This window comes from Monodon monoceros, unplaced genomic scaffold (assembly GCF_005190385.1).
Source record: "Monodon monoceros isolate NGI ecotype Baffin Bay Population unplaced genomic scaffold, NGI_Narwhal_1 Super_Scaffold_20, whole genome shotgun sequence".
NCBI classification, from domain to species: Eukaryota; Metazoa; Chordata; class Mammalia; order Artiodactyla; family Monodontidae; genus Monodon; species Monodon monoceros.
Genome location: NW_021703777.1, coordinates 28128728 through 28146788, shown reverse-complemented (window position 1 = coordinate 28146788; position 18061 = coordinate 28128728).

The following is an 18061-nucleotide window of genomic DNA, read 5'->3' as shown; positions in this document are numbered from 1 at the left end:
GCATGGAGACTGGGGGAAATGGGCTCCTTTCTACAATAATATTCAGTCATAAGGATATATCATAAATCATTGAGCCATGTTCAGATTCTTGGAAAATCAATGTGTGCCTAATTTTTAGCATAAATAATACTGATACATATTGGTAAATTTAAAGCATTTGATATTTGTCTCTATCTATTGATCTATCTACCTATCTATCCATCTATTTATAGATCTATGTTTGCAAAAATACAAAAAAAAAAAACAAAACAGAAACAAACCTATACATCCTTTCACACAAGCACTTGTAAGATGGATATTTACTTGCACAATGAGGAAGCTCACACTTGCCCTCAAGAAGATTAGTGTGGTTCACTTTGCCAAGTAGCTTTCTTTTCATTTGTTTTTCATTATTATTGACTCTGAAGTCAACAGCATAGAGTTGACAATCAGCAGGCACAATTCTGATTCAAACATTAACCTTTACATAGACCACTGAGACCTGCTTGGAGCCTCAAAATGTTTGCCATGAGAGGACTGGGTTCACAGGTAAGAAACTTCCTTGAGACCAATTTCCAGATAAGGATTTTGCTATTCCCCATACTTGTTCCAGAGTCTGATTTAAAGATGGCAAAACTGATTTTTTAAAAATATTAAGACTATTCTGTCTCCAACTCAGTATGGAATTTGGGCTTAATATATGAGGGCTAGATTGGAACAATTGTAACTCCCATACTTAGGCAAACTCCCTTCCTCCCTTTCCCCAATACTTCTACCTAAAGGCAAGCATTCTTAGCTTGGTTGTCTGGAAAAATAATTTTTAAATATTCTAGAGATTGCCTCTTTGCCTTCTCAAACAGTGTTTGTAGAACTAAAAAAGGTGGTTACTTAAGTTATTAATACCTTTTATTTCATTCCTTCACTCATTCACTCAATGGGTATTTATTGAGGACTTTCACTCTGCCATTAAGAATGCTTGATCCAATAGTGAATAAAATAGGCAGAGTCTGTGTCCTATGCAGTTGATATAAACAAATAAAGTAATTACCAATTGTGATGGGTGAGTTCTATGAAGAAACAAAAAAAGGAGTTGAGATAGAAAATAATGGAAAGGAATGATTTTGGATGGGGCTTTTTCATTGATAAATCTCAGTGGGAAAGACCATGTGACTTTTTTCTGATGTAAATAAATACACTCATGTAAAGTTCAGGAACAAATCATCAAAATACAAATATAGCATATGACTATTATTTAATGAAGTAGTAGAGAGAAGTTTATCACAATTCTATGAAGTCACCTTGATGCATCAAATAAAAGTTCCAGAGTTCTAGACAAGGACTTGCCTTGAGGGTATTATCAGTAACTGACAATGGCAGATCTGGACTGTCACATTTTAGTCACCTCATCAAGTGAGGCAAATTCTCTTGGAAGCCATGCCAGCTAGCACCAGGTCAAGAAGATTGAACTGCTCTGGGAAGGAATCCCAAGAATGGCACACCCAAGGACTAGGATCCGAGATGTTCAGCAGAGAAGCTCTACTGCAGAACAGCCAAGTCACTAGCCTCTATTTCTTAATCAAGGACACAGAGGGGTGTGTGTGTGTGTGTGTGTGTGTGTGTAGATAAGCCAATGAAACTTACTCTGCAAGTGTAATATGAAGACAGTGGAAAACTGATACAATTTAGAAAAGACAATGTTTCCCAAACTATTTTAGCAAAATAGTCATTTATAAATAAATGCATTATATCCTTCATGATTAATTTCTCTATCTAAATACTAAACATGAAGCACAAAAGATACCTTAGTGCTTGCTAAGGACAAAATTTTTGTAAAGCTGTATGATGTCATTTTTGGAAGACAAACTACATTTGCTCTGGAGGTTTGTACACACGTGCAAAAACACCCCCAGCAATGCCTGCAGCCACTGGAATATATACCGCCTTCCATGGCTTCTTCATAGATCAAATGCAGCTCAGGTGATTTAAAGATTATTTGTGAAGAATGCAACTAGGACTTCCCTGGTGGCATAGTGGTTTAGAATCCACCTGCCAATGCAGGGGACACAGGTTCGATCACTGGTCTGGGAAGATCCCACATGCCGTGGAGCAACTAAGCCTGTGCACCACAACTACTAACCCTGCACTGTAGAACCCACGAGCCACAACTACTGAGCCAATGTGCCACAACTACTGAAGCCCACATGCCTAGAGCCTGAGCTCCGCAACAAGAGAAGCCTCTGCATTGAGAAGCCCACGCAGCACAACAAAGAGTAGCCCCCGCTTGCTGCAACTAGAGAAAGCCCGAGCACAGCAACGAAGACCTGATGCAGCCAAAAATAAATTAATTAATTAATAAATTAAAAAAAAGAATGCACCTAGCCCACATTTTTTAAAATATAAGTTTTAACCAATAGAGGAACTAAATGACCCTTTATTGCCACACAGCTCTTATAAACTCTCCTAGAAATCAGCTGTGTAAATATTCCACCCTGTGTCAACTAACACAGAAACTGGTGGAACTAGGTTGTTGGAAACTTGGCAGCATGTATAAATTCACAAGAATCCATCAAACTCTTCTATTATTTATACTGTAAAATTTGTAGTCTGTAGTGTAACAGGTGTAGTCCCTGTGGGTCAACGATCATGTGAATTATGCATGGGGAAAGGAAAGCAATACCATATAAACTAGTTTGGGATTGTTCATTTTTGGAAAATAACTTTTCCTATAATGACTGCCTGAAAACTCTTCCTTAGCAGTGGTCTGCATGCTGTATGGTCATGTGTGATGGTTAAGGCCACTTCCTTTGTGCTTGACAGACCTTTAATCCTGGCACCACCTTTTACTATTTGCTGCTTTTTTATTTTGGCCAAGACATTTTAAATGTAGTTAACCTAAGTCTCAATTTTATTATGTGAAGAATAAGGAAAACAATACCTAGGTAATTCATATTTAGTGAGAGGAGCACTAATAACTGGATTCTATTATTATTTAACATGTATGAAAGTCTTCATTATTATTAGATAGAAAGGGCAAGACTAGAGAGGAAGTTATTTTTATTTAACAATTACTGAGGTCAAAACTATGTGACTCCATGATCGGTTGTATAATTGGTCATTGTCAGTATGTTTTAATTTAATGTAGAGTCTGGATATCATCAACAGTAATAACAGAGAATGTAGTTGTGTGATGATGAGAGAAAAGGAGCAGAAACATGGCACCCAGAAGTTCCTTTTCTAATTCAGACTTCTGACCGTAGAACCTCGGTTATGATGTTGTAACTCCGCCTCTGTGCACTGGTGCCGAATCGAATCTCATACACAGAATTTTGGGTGAAGGAGAAAAGAATAGCTTTATTGCTTTGCCAGGCAAAGGGGGACACAGGGGGCTCGTGCCCTCAAAAAACTGTGTCCCAACCCAGGGGGATTTAGTGAAGAGTTTTATAGCAATTGTTGAAGGGCAGGGTTGTTGATAAGGATCAGGGCCTGCACTCCTTTAATCTGGCCTCAGGTGGTCTCCTGATGAGCTTCTGCTTTCTCGAGGTTATCAAACTGTGACCTTCTCTCTGGAATGAAAAATGCTTCATCAAGTAGTTAACATCTTCCATTTGTTGAGGGTTTTATTTCTGCAGAAGAGCTCAAAGATAGTGTTATGTGTATCCCTTGAGGGGGAACCAGGACCCTGCCCCAAGGCTGCACTGTTGTTTCTTGACTGCTCCTCCCTTGTCTCTGCATCCCCTCCCTTCCCTGTTTGAACCTGCCTGTGAAACTCAGGGAAGAGCACGGAGGCTGAATGAAGCCTGTTTCCTACAAATAAGAAATGAGGGACACAGAAAGGTTTCTGTGCCCAGGAGGCCCCCAGGGTCCTGCTCAGTTTCAGTTTATTGAATATTATCATTTGGACAAAAATTGCTGATCTAAAAATAGCTTATTGAGGGTTAAGTATTATAATCCACGATATGTAAAAGAAGCCTCATATGTAAAGACATATGTGAAGGATTAGGAAGGCTAGGTCACTTGACCCAGATTTCTGTTTAGTTATAGAGGAAACTATATCAATATACTGATATTCAGAAGTCACAATAAATGGAAATGCACAGTGGTCATAGCAATACCATTAATATTTACTGAACATTACTCAGTGCCAGTTGTGCTATTAAATGTGCTTGTGTGTAATTTCATCATGTAATTCTTACAATAACCCTAAGAGGTAGCCACTAATATTATTTTTCAGATAGGGAAACTGATACATAATGAGGTTAGGTAAATTGTGTAAGGCTGCACAGGGAACAAGGCGTAAAGCCAGATCTCTTTGACTCCAAAGTTCAGAATTACGTAGCTCTTAAAAATTATCTAGTATAAACATAACAGGGTTATTTGCTTCTTTGTAAACAACAAGATGAACATTTTTGTTATGGTGCCCAATGCAGTCGAGACAATGACATATGAGAGAGATGAATGCCTACCTTTTTCCAATAAAACTGTTCTTTTAAACAAAATGGAATGAAATTTCCATAAATCTTGTCAGCTCTGTTTTGAAATTTTCTTACTATGACTCATAGGCATAAAAACCAAAGCTGCCATGAAAGATGGGAAATCTAAACACGTTTGGGGGAAAAAATGTATTTTTTGAGTCTCAACAAAACTGTCAATTCCCTTTATTTTTGTGGCCTTGATTTCCCTAAAACAGAAATATCACATTTATGTCTCTGTGGGTGGTACTGCAGAAGGTGAGCCATGTTCTTTATTTAAAAAGTTCATTTTTCCCTCCAGTGACAAATTATCTCATTCTTAGAATTCTGTTGTGGGCCCAGATGATTACTCATAATCTCACTACTCTTTGAGTTTGAATACACTAAAGATTTCTTACACAGCTTATGATGATATTTAGATTTAAAGAGCTGAGTTTCTGCCATGACTTTACAATTGTGATGTCTGGCCCATGGCCACTAGATGAGTCTTAAAGGCGGGGAGAAGGAAGGTGCAAGGGATTGTTGGTTTGCTTACTTCTTGTGTGTTTGTTTACTGGAGATAAATGCCAAGAAGTCAATTATTTCCCTTCCTAAAAACAGTCTTAGCTAATAAATGATAAACAGCCCCTCTCATTGTATGGAAAGTTGTTGAAAATCCTGTAGAGATCTATAAGAAACTTGAGTCAAGGAACCAAATACAAATGCTGGACATGATAAGGAAAGGAGACGGAGAAGGAGAAAGAAGAGGAAGAAGAAGAAGAAGAAGAAGAAGCAGAAGCAGAAGCAGAAGCAGAAGAAGAAGAAGAAGAAGAAGAAGGAGAAGAAGGAGAAGAAGAAGGAGAAGAAGAAGAAGAAGGAGAAGAAGAGAAGGAGGAGGGGGAGGGGGAGGAGGAAACCCTAAGAGAAGTAGAAGTGGCACAAGTAAAATGATGAAGGAAATGAGAATATGAGGTGCTTCAGGAAGGGAAGTGGGTCTCAGTATCCTTAAAAGATTTGCCATTGTGTGGTGTCTGAACACTCGTGCCAAAAACAAAGACAGAAACATAGAGAAAATGGGCACTGCAGGAATCACAAAGATGGCATGGGACCTCTGAAGAGTTCAGGAGAAATTAGCTGAACACTAAATATAGCCAAGGAGGCTATAAACAATCATTCACTCATGTAAGCCTGAGTCAGCAGGCAAAATTTAACTCTGCCTTATAATCATTTATAGATGAAATTAGATAGCTAAGCTCTGGAAAGAAAGCAGTCAGAAACCACATTTGTTTTAACCAAAGGAAACCTGTGATAATAAGAGAAATAATGAATTCATCAATAAGCAAACAAATAAATAGATAACTATAGATAGAAGAGTTCTGACATAATGGGCAAGAATCTCCCATTCAAACCAGAAAATAACGGTTTTTCTCTTAATGCCAGGGTAATCTGTAAAATCTCTACCAATAAAACTATAATATAGGGCTTCCCTGGTGGTGCAGTGGTTGAGAGTCCGCCTGCCGATGCAGGGGACACAGGTTCGTGCCCTGGTCCGGGAAGATCCCACATGCCGTGGAGCAGCTGGGACGGTGAGCCATGGCCGCTGAGCCTGTGCGTCCGGAGCCTGTGCTCCGCAACAGGAGAGGCCACAACAGTGAGAGGCCCGTGTACCGCAAAAAAAAAAACCCCACAACTATAATATACATAATAGAGAAGACTTTTTATTTTAATTTTTGTGACTCAGTTTGCAAAAAACATTAAGAGAAGACATTCAAGTTAGGGGAGGGACACATTTCCCAAGGCTCATGTTTTTGCTTATATTACACAAGAATAGAATATTAAAAATACAACTGGAAAAGTCATAATTGAAACCAATCATTACATAATTTCAGACAAGGAACTGAGCAATTAGCACCTTTGTTACCAGAAAGCTAGTACAAGTGGACTGAGGAGAATAAAAATAGGACCTTTTGAAAGAAAATTGTATTTCAATGTTGAATTAAAACCAATTGACATTGAATTAAAACTGATTGACAAAGCTCTATCACTGTGGCTATAGCTATATTATTCTAGCCCAGGTTTCCAGAACAACGTACCACAGACTGGTTGGCTTACACAACAGAGATTTATTTTATAACAGTTTTAGAGGCTAGAAGTTCATGCTCAGGGTGCCAGAATATGGTCAAGTTTTGGTGACAGCTCTCCTCCTGGCTTATAGACAGCCACCTTCTTACTGTGTGCTGACATGGCCTTTCCTTGATGTGTGGGTACAGCGGGGGAAAGACCTTCTCTTTTCCTCTTCCTATAAGAAGAGAAATTCCATTATGAAGGCTCTACGCCCATGACCTAATCTAACCCTAATTGCTGAAGTCTCCTTCTCCAAACACGATCATGTTGGAGGTCATGAGTTTAACATATTAATTTTGGGAGGACACAAGCATTCAGTCCATAACATATATGTATATTTATAATCACTCAATGACAGCTAAAAGGCCTTTCAATTGTCTCTATAGTGCCCTACATTTCTACATGATCCACTTCTCACTCCCCATACTTCTTGTCCTCCTCTTCAACACCTTGTCAGCTCTGCCTCAGCCACAGTGATGTCTTTGGGCCTCTGAACACACTAAGAGAGTTCTCATCTCACTGTGTTTACACTTGGCTCTTCCCCTAACTTGAACAGTCCTCCCAGGTAGCTACCTGATTCACTCTGAAGATCTCTACTCAAATGTTACTGCATCAGAGGGGTTTTTCTGAGCATCCTGTATAGAACTGCAAGTTCTCCTGCCCACCCTCACCCAACTTTGGCATGGTGTCCCCCTTACCTACTTCCCTTTTTTTCTATACTGCTCAAGAATCAGAAAGAGATATACTTGCTGATTATCTTAGTGTCCCATCAGGGACCAATGTGTTTGTCCACTTCAAGATCTCCTATGTCTAGTCCTATACTGACACATAGTGACATTCAATAAATAATTGCTGAAGTACTGTTAAATGAATAAATTATGTGCTATGTATATTTCACTAACTACAGTTGACCCTTGAACAACACAGGAGTTAGGGGCACAGACCCCCTGAGCAGTCGAAAACCCCCATAAAAATTTACATATGGCCTTCCATATCTGCTTTTCTGCATCTATTCATTCAACCAACTTCAAAACATGTAGTACTTGTTTACTGAAAAAAGTTCATGGGTAAGTGGACGTGCACAGTTCAAACTTGTGTTGTTCAAGCGTCAGCTGTATCATTACATAAAGGCTCTGGATTTTACTTATTGCAAACATACCACTCTGCTCTGGGGAAAAAGTTTCAGGCAGTAGTCTTTTTTCCCACATGCTGATCTTTATAACTATAGCATGTTACTCATCTAATCAAAAAGTGGCCCAGGCAAATCAGAATTTTGTAAAGAAATTGTTTATGGGTTGTATCCCTTTTGGGGGCAACAGGTTCTTAACCACTTTTGTTATTTAAAGTTGAACATTCCATATAGTGAACTAAAACTACTCATACTTCAAGGGTCTTTTAATTCAAAATTGAATAAGGACTGCCAAGAGAATTATTGAGAACACCTAAACCTACACATGCTCTATTAAGGAGGTAATAAATTATTAGAAAACCATAAATAATACAAAATGGAGTACTGATAAAAACTTCGAATTCCTCCTTGCAAAGGAACGGCAGAAACTCAGCTAGCTCTGGTTAGGTAAATGATACCTTTCTGGTCCTGTTCTGGTTATCTATCACTTCATGACTCCTTCCCCCACCACCCCGCCACTGCCCCTGATGCCAAAATTTAGTGGCTTAAAACAACCAACATTTATTTAGCATAGAATTAGGCAGAACTCAGTGGGAAAGACTTATCTCTGTTCCATGTGGCATAAGCTCAACTGGACATTGGAAGGTTCGCTCCCAGAATGACTCACTCATGTGGCTGGAGATTTGATATTGGTCATCAGCTGGAGCTCAGGAAAAACTGAGGGCCCAGGAATTAAGTTCCTCTCTGTATGGGTCACCTTCTGTGGACTTTCCAGAGGCTTCTTCTTGTCCTCCTCATGTCAAGGTTTCTGGGTTTACGGAGCCAGTGTGCCAAGAGAACAAGGTAGAAGAGAAAGGCATTTTTATAATAGACTTGTAAGTCACCTAGTCTTACTTCTGCTGTCTTCTATTGAGCAAGGCAGTCACAACTCTTGCCTGGGTCCAAGGGGAGGGTACAGGGATCCTGCCCCTTGATGGAAGGGTTGTTAATGTCATTATAAATGGAGCATGGGGGATAGACTCTTTTGTGGGGTTCATCTTTGGAAAATACAATCTACCTTAGGACCTGTCCTAATGTTTCTTCTTGCATTATCAAAATTCTCCTAACTCTCCTTGGGAGTTTAGGGCCATTCTTTTCCCACACCTATCTGCCCCGGGTTATTGTTTTCTTGTACCTCAGCCCTTATTATTAGTTACACACAATCTTTTTCTGCTTGTTCATTAAGGCTTTATCAACAGTGTTCCTTAGAGGTTTGTTTTCTATAAATAACTGGCAAGATTTCTCCCATTAATTACTTACTACTCTGAGAATTGCTTCTTTCTTTTTGGTGACCCTAAAGTTGTACTTGAACTTTCCCTTCTTAGGCATTTTGTGTACTTTGGCTACCTGCTTCTGTATTTTCTTGCCTATTATAGCAATAAAGAAATCCTTTGCCTACTTTGATGGAAAAATAAATAAAGAATATTAGGCTATTTGCTGACTGGAGCTTGAGAAGAAAATGAATGTTTCCCTTAATTGGGCAGAAATGTGGGTGACATGACATTGTCTGTGAAATTCTATTATCTCACTTTTATTCAAATACTTACAAACACCCCCGCAGGACAGTTTTCCTTTAGTAGATTGGGTACCACAACTTTTCTAAATTGACCCTTAAGAGGTTGGCCCAGCAGCCATCTATCAGTGCCAAGACCCGTCCTTTTCCACTACCTTCATGATCCTTTCCATGTAGCTATGGCAACCACTGGAGTTCTGGTCACATTTTGGAGGCTCATGGAAAAGCGGGATGGAGTAGGGTCACTACCATCTTCTTCCCATTACACTAGAAAATCATTCCTTTAAGGCTTGCTATGATATGTGTGTCTGTTTACAGAAAGCATAAGACCACAACTCAGGTCCATGTATATTTTCAAACTTCAGGAACACATTTATTCTTCCTCATAGTGGAGGAAGAATACTGAAAAGGATAATGAAAAGGATATATGCTTCAGACACCCAGACAGTCTTCTAGAATCCACTCTCTCTATGTTCAGCATTAAAGGTGGTGCAGAAGGGGAATTTTGTACTCTGCCACCCTGCACACATCCTGCTGAGATTCGGGTTTCCAGGCTCCCCTTGCAAGCACTGTCAATCTTTATGTGATCCTCTTGGAGTTCTCCCATTGAGCTTTAGAAAAGGAAAAGCAGTGCTTTCATTTCTTACCCAAACTCTGCTCTCTCCACAAGGCTTACCTCCTCTCTCCCCACTCAACCCTCCTCTTTAACTGAGATAATGATGGGTAGTGGGGGGTGTTGGTGGCTAGACATTTTCTGAACTGGCTCTTTTTACTAATACCTGGTAGGAAGGTGGTGGGCTTTCTGAACACAGAACATGAGGTATATTTGTTCTTGGCTTTGTATCTTAGCAAAATCTCTGGAACCTGAACATCCTATTTGACATTCTATTAGATGCACTATAAAGTTTAATACATGGATACTATTCATCTATACATTTTCTATTAAGAATTTGGGCTACAAAAAAGATACTAGAAAGTCTCAGACAATGTGGATCTTTAAATACTCAATTGCATCTCTCACAATGGTAATATGGGATTCTCCTACCTAATTCCATAAACAAATGCTTTGTCATGTAAGCTGCTTCCATGGTTTCACGTGTTCCCCCTGAGATGGACACATCCTCGTTCAAAGTGTTTCTACTTCTCATCCATAGAGATGACTCCTGCAAAAAAAAAAAAAAAAAAATTCACTTCAGAGAGAGGAAGAAATACCTCTTTGAGATTCACCCAGGATCTACCAGCTCTCTTCTTTAAAACTGCCCACTTCATAATGTCTCTTTCTCATATTTTTTCCACACAAAAACTGAAAAATAGAGAATTCCCTTCATCAGAAGAAGGGTCATAAGAAGTTACAATTTTCCTAACAGACCTAGTGAATCCTTACTACTATATTTCTCTTGTATGGCATAAACATGGACATAGATATAAAGTTATGGATAAAGATATAAATGTAGATGTACAAAAAATAAACCATGAAGCCCAATGTTGTATAAACTCCATATAGTTCATCACATAACATTGATTTGGCTTTCATTTATCCTATTGTTATTTTGTCTATTGCCACAAAAATCCCTTCAGTCTTTTTCACGGAGAACTAAATGAATGAATTGAATTCATCCAACATTGAGCTCTGAGACCAGGCAGCCTCGGATTTGAATTCTGTTTTGCCTCAGAGCCTTCTCTACCTGATGAAGAAGGAGGTAATGAAAACAGTTACTTGCACGCAGGTGGTTGTATCAATCTCACTGTGAAGGGCTCTCTGTGAGAGTAGAAAGTGCGCTGGATTAGATGTGATTCATTTACCCAGCAAATAATGATCAAGTGCCTTCTAAATGTAAGGCACACTTTGAGGGTTGAGGCTATAGCAGTGAGCAAAAGACACAAAAACCACTTCTCTCAGGGAGAGCACATACTCATAGGGGGAGGCAAATCACAAATGAATGAAAGAGGTAAAATATCCAATGTGTTCCATGAAAAGGAAGCATAAGACCTTCAGCAATCAATAATGTGAAGACCTTGTGGCTATCATGTTTTTGTGTTTCCTCCTCCATGAAAGAGAGTTCCTGTGGATGATCTCTAGGTGGCCTTTGGCTTTGACGCTGACATCTGGGGAGACTCTTCCTGAACTCTTTTCTGGTTTCAGTTTGGTTTTTGGTTTCAAATCAGGATGGTCTCCACACAGGCAACACTCCAGTTCCACTCACTAAGGGAGGGAGAAATTTAGGTCAGGAGACTGGTGTCTGGGCAACTGGATGTGATTCATAAATTTGCAGGAATTGCTTTTAATCTACTACTTTTTGTTTGGTCCTGAGACTCAGACCTGTATAATCAAGCAACTATATATTAACTTTACCCAGCAGACCTTGGAACACCTGTCTGTTTTCTGCTTTCCTCGCCAAGTATCCCTTCTGGGAAAAGCTGATTGGAAACACAGCAGGATAAAACTCATTTCTCCCCTTCTTTTGTTCCATCTGTCTGTCTTCTCATCTGGAAGAGCACTCGTTCCCTTCCCCATTACTTCTCAATGTTCAAGACTGAATTCTCCACCTGTGCTCTTGACCCCCTGCTTGCCCATCTTCTTCCAGATGTTGCTTGCACAGTAAGTCCTACTCTTTCCTATCTTTCCAGTATTTTAGATTTCTCCTACCACTGACTCTTTTTGCACAAGCAAAAAATATTGCCATGTCTTTTCCATTGAAAAACCTTTCATTCTCTCTGGCTGATGCTCTAACAGTCACTTTCCCTCCACCAGCAAACCTCCTTTGAAAAAGAAAATACCCTTCACCTACCCTCCTACTCCTATGGACTTTTTGAAGCACAGATGCAAGTTTCTAACTATAACTGCATTCGAAACTGGTTTTGTCAAAGTCTTTCATGATATACCAAGTCGTTTTACTACTCTCTGTAGCATTGGACACTATTGACTACCGTGTGTGTTCTCAAGGCTCACTCTTAGGTCATGTCTCAGACATTCCTCTCTCATCTACAACCACTTTGATATTTTCTCAGTATTCTTTTCTGGACCCTTTCTCCCTCCCCTCAGGACTCTTTCTTTCCTAACTTCCTTCTTTTCACTGTAAATCCACTTGCACAATTTCCACTGCTACCTTCATAACTCTCAGCTTTCCAGATGCAAACACCTTTTTTGAAATCTTTGTATCTGATTGCCTCCTAGAGGTTGTATCTATAATTATGGGACATCGTCCTTGTTCTTTATCTTCAATACAACCTACTCCCAACTGAACTCACAATGACTCCCTCTCCCTTGACAAACTTAGTCTGTTTTTATTCTGTTTATGTTGAAGAGCTGCCATCTACTCAAGATTGTTTTTAATATTTTCCACATAGATACTTGGAGATCTAATTAGTTAATTTTAACTGCAACTTAAAGATTGTCTGAATTCAAATCATATCTCTGTCACTTAATAGCTTTGTAACTTTAAGTTATTTAATTTCTTCACTCCTCGGTTTTTTTTTCATCTGAAAAATTAAACTTTTATAGTGGTATATGAGGTTTCTATTTCATATATCTTTACATAATGTATATATGCAAGTACATACACACGACACATGTATCTACAACATTGGTTATTACCAGATCTTTTAATTTTTGTCAGTCTTATGGCTATGAAACAGTATGAAATTGCTGTCTCAGTTTAAATGTCCAACCCCCGTTAGGTTTTGTGATGGAAAAATGAATATATATTAGCCAAATGCTCAGAAGAGTGACCAGCACATAGTAACACCTCAATAAATGTCACCTATTACTCTTGTTAGTACTATTATATAGTGTTCTATTATAACGATATAATATAAAAGTGCACCCATTTGTTTATTGATGAATATAATGTTTCTAACATTTTGCTACTAAAAACCTTGCTCCAATGTTTTCCATTCTTTTTTCCAATAATTGGTATGAGAATGGGCACATGACCAATGCTGACCAAAGGAGCATGAACCTCTGGAAGTGGTTTCCTCACTCCTAAAAAGAAGTCATAGGAACATAGTGGTCTTCTTTTTCTTCTGGATGTTGTCTGTCTGGATGAGATCCATGGAATAGCTACAATGCTCTTGCTACCAAGAAAGAGGCCAGTCTGTGATATATTAAGAATGGCAGAAGGAGAATTTGAGAGAACTGGGTTCTTGAAGACTGTTGAGCCATTATAAGCCTGGTTTGCAGCCAAACCCTGGACTCAGGTGATAGAAAATGCTCATGTTAATTAAGCCAAATTGACATAAGATTTTTGTTGCTTACAGCCTAAAGAATTCTAACTAAAGTCATCCCTCAGTATCCATAGGGGATTTGTTTCAGGAGCCCTGTGGATACCAAACCTGTGGATGCTCAAGTCCCTTATATAAAATGGTGCAGAATTTGCATATAACCTACACACATCCTCCTGTATACCTAAAATCATCTCTAGATTCCTTATAACACCTAACACGATGAAATGATGTATAAATAGCTATAAATACAATGTAAGTGCTATGTAAATAGTTGCCAGTGCATGGCAAATTCAAATTTTGCTTTTTGGAATTTTCTGGAATTTTTTTCCAAATATTTTCAATCTGCATGTGGATGTGGAACTCACATCTATGAAAGGTCACTGTATATACTCACCAAGGTAGTTTAAAAAAATTTATACTACCACTAGCAGTGTGTGAGAATTTGTATTTTTTCAATGACTTTATCAGCATTTGATATTATGAGACCTTTTAATTTCTGACAATTTCGGGGGTGTGAAATTGTAGCTGATGGGTGTTGCAGTATAAATCTCTGTGATTTGTATAATTCTCCAAACTTCAACTTATGTATATTTATTTATAATTGATATCTCATTTCTTTTTACTCTCTCATTACATTTGCTAGTATTTCCCAATGGAGTGTTGAGAAGAAGCAGTCATGGTAAAACTGGCTTAAACAAAACAGTTTCTTTCTTTCTTAGACCTTAAGTCTGGAAGCTGCAGTTTGGAGATGCCCTGGTGCTCCATGTTGTGAAGGACTCAGACTTTCCAGTTCCCCACTTCAACACCCTTGGTGCATAGCAGCCTTCATGGCAGTGGTGAGAGGAAGGAGGAAGAGTAGAAAGAGAAAGGACAGAAGTCATGGGCCAGATACCTCTTAAGGAAGTCTCTTGGAAGCTACCACATAAAACTGAACTTATATCTCATTAGTCTAAACTTAGAGGTAAAATGTGGAGGGATAACTAAGGTAGGGAATGCTTCTGACATTTCACTGTCATTGAATTTGCCTGCTTTTTCATAGATATGAACCATCAGATTAGGAAACTTACCTCTATTATTACCCTATTCATTGTTTCTTTCATAAGTTGGTTTTGAGTTTTATTAAATGACTGCTGCATTGATTGATATAAATTTTTTCTTTACATTGTCAATGCATTCTATCAATGTATTTTCTAAATTTAAAATATCTTAATATTCTCAAGATTTAAAACATATTTAGTCATGAGCTTGTTTTACCCATGTACACACATGTACAAACACACGCAAGAGTGTAAATCAGCTTACTATTTCATATAGTATTTTTGCATCTATTTCATAAATGATAACCATTAATAATTTTCCCGGCTTTATTTATTAGCAGAATCATTATCAAGCTCATACTAGTTTCACAAACTTAGTTGAGGAACCTTATATTTTTTCTAAACTCTGGAAGAGTTTTATAAGAAAAGGGTAATCTATTTCTTGATAACTTCGTAAAACACACCAGTTAAAACATCTGGGTTTTTTGCTTTTCTTGTATGTGTATTTTTCTGTAATGATTATATAGGTCTATTTAGATTAATTAATTAATATAGGTCTATTTAGATTTTTAAATTTACAATGAGTACATTTTATTAACTTACATATTTCTAGATAATTAACATTTTGTGCTTTTAAATTCATTATCATTCATTATTCATTATGTGCATTAAATTCATTATCAATAGCTTCTCTTATTTTTAACATTTCAAAAATCCTCAATATTATCTATAGTTACGGTCTTCTTTTCAGTATCTATTTATCTATCCATCCTTGTATTGCTTTTCTCTCTCCATTTTTTTCCTTGATCAACATTTTGTCTATGTTAATAGTATTTTTCTACAACTGAGTGTTTTTATTGCTCTCTCTTTTTTCTAGTTTGTTCCTCTACATTCATTTTTCCTATTTGTTATATTTTTCCTACCTTCTTCAGTTTTACTCAATTATTTTTCTAAGTCCTTGATTGTAATGCAGATCATTAATGTTTAATCTGTTAATTAATGCTTAATATGTTCAATTCCATATTAGTTAGGATATGCTGTAAGCTAATATAATGAAAGAATCCAAAGTACATTTTCAGAAATATTTTGAATAGGCGTCCAGCTCTCTGGTGATAACTTAAAAGCTTTGGGACCTGAGATCCTTCCATTTTGCTTGTCTCCCAACCTGAGGGAACTGGCCTCATGTGTAAAGTAGATCACTCAATGGCACGGCAGCATTCCGGTCCCAAATCATAACTTCACTTCCATTCACTTATATTTCATTTTCCAAACTGAGATATTTCATTTTCCAAACTGAAGACAGAAGAACCATACTGTCATCTGCTCTGTTGGCTGGCTTGCATATGCTTCCCTTTGCCCCCCACCACATGCACACAAGTGCATCTATGTAATTTACAAAATGAAACAATTTGTCATAGCATATAGATCTTCACCTTCAGCTCTAGATTCAAATCCTGGCTCTAGCACTTCAAGCCATAGCATCCAGCAAGTCATTTAAATTTTCTGAAACTTGGTGCTCTCACTTGGAAAATGAGGGTAATAAAACATACCTTCTGAGATTGCTGAAAAGTTTCAAGTAAGTGAAGCACACAGTTCAGTGTCTGACACCAAGTAGCAGTCAGTAAAGCACACCTCTGCACACTTACAGGAAATGCCTCAGTAAACTTAGGATCATCAAATGCAGTTCCCAAGAAGTTCAGAAGAAAATGCTTTGTGATTTTCTTGTTATGTTCTTCTCTGGGGACAAAGAACATTGTTTTTTAAAGGTGACAATTCTCTAATCATAGTAAAGAGAGATAAATACTTTGTTTTCCTGCAGGGAGAAAAAGAGATGCAGTAAATGCTTAATGGGATTTTCTTCAATACCACAAAGTTGGTGGCTATAAATCTTGAACACAAGTTGAATTATCATTGACTTTATATTTCCTCAGGGTGCTTTTGACCACATCATTAAACTGTATCACCTTCATTGACCCAATTTTATCATGGAGTCCAAAGGAGTAAAGCAATACTTTACAAAATAAAATAAGATAAAATAAAATAAAATAAAAGATTTGTTCCATGAGGTCAATCAGATATCCTTGCTAATTCCTATAAATTGCTATTAATTCATTTGTGTTGCTTGGAAGAGTACACATAAAGCTAAATAAATTTTGGCTTTCTTTTATGACATATTTCCATAAAAGGAGGGAAGCTATAAAGATGTGAGCTCAGTTTTTCTTAATATTTTATTTAATATTTATCAAGAGCAATAGCTAAGAATACAATGAGAGATGTTATTCTTCACAAACTCATTTAAATGCATTTTAAACATAAAAGTTCAACAATTCCAGTTATCAGCTTTTGCCTCACGGATTGGTATACTTGAATCTTAGAATTCAAATGTCATCCCCCACCCACTACCTAAAACAAATGATTACAGCACAAAACAGAAATCAGTCAGGGTATGAATTTTTCCCCCTTGACTGAGTATGAAATGAGACCTGAGAAATGTATCTTTATACAGCCCAAAGAGCAAATAATATAATTTGTGTTATTACCATAAACCTCAAAAACCTCATCTAGAAAAAAATGTCAGTTAATTCTAAAGTTAACAATATTACTGTAGGGGAGAGATGAGGATAGACTGTGGAGGAAAGAGAAACAGAACAGAGAGAGAGAGAGACAGACAGAAACAGCCATACAGAGAGGGGGTTGTGAAGCAACAGACAGGCATTGTCCCCCTACATCTAAGTGAAGTCATCTGCTCACTGGGTTTGTGTCTCTAAGATATGAATTCCAGAATGGGAGACAGAGAAAGCATGAACAAATTAACTTCACAAAATATCCGGAAACTCGTCTTAGTCAAAATTTAACTCTTCTATCAAAACTTTTTTCTTCTTCTTAAGACTAGTGATACACAGCATTCGAAAAACCAAGGCATTTAATGTTTGCCTTCTTTTCCTTCCTTGATTTGCTTCTGGGGGAGGTGCTATTGGTCAGAGAAAAGAGCTCAAAGCCCCAAGAGGAGCAAGCAGGGTGGACCCTACACAATGCCACACTCTAGATTATTAGCATCTTAAAATAAGGCTGGGTCTTTTTCCCAATCAAATGTATCTGACCTTTAAATTGGAAATACAGATTTATATAAGCAACATAGGTGCTCTATCTTTTTCCCTTACACTACTTTTCTACTCTCAGGCATCATTACTTGATTGCCCAAGCAAGCCAGTTTTTCCCAAACTAAAAGTTAACCTTTGTTGAATGCTCTCTTAACATAACATAAGTAGGGTATTATTGCAAATATAACTGATTGTTCCAGTAGTGATGGAGGTAGCATGAATTCAGAAAATAAAAGTATATTTTGTGGTAATATAGAAGAGGGAACACCCTGAAGGAGGCTGGTAACTTTCTTAATTTGCATTGCTCCTTTGTGCCGCTATTTGCAGCTGAATAAATAGTTTCTCTCTCCTAGCCATGATTTCCTTCTGTTCATCCCTGCAGCGGAGGCAGAGTCCTGTGTGCGACACTGCCATCTGTCACATGGCGGGATTGTAATCCCCACACATTTGGAATTAGCCACACCAAG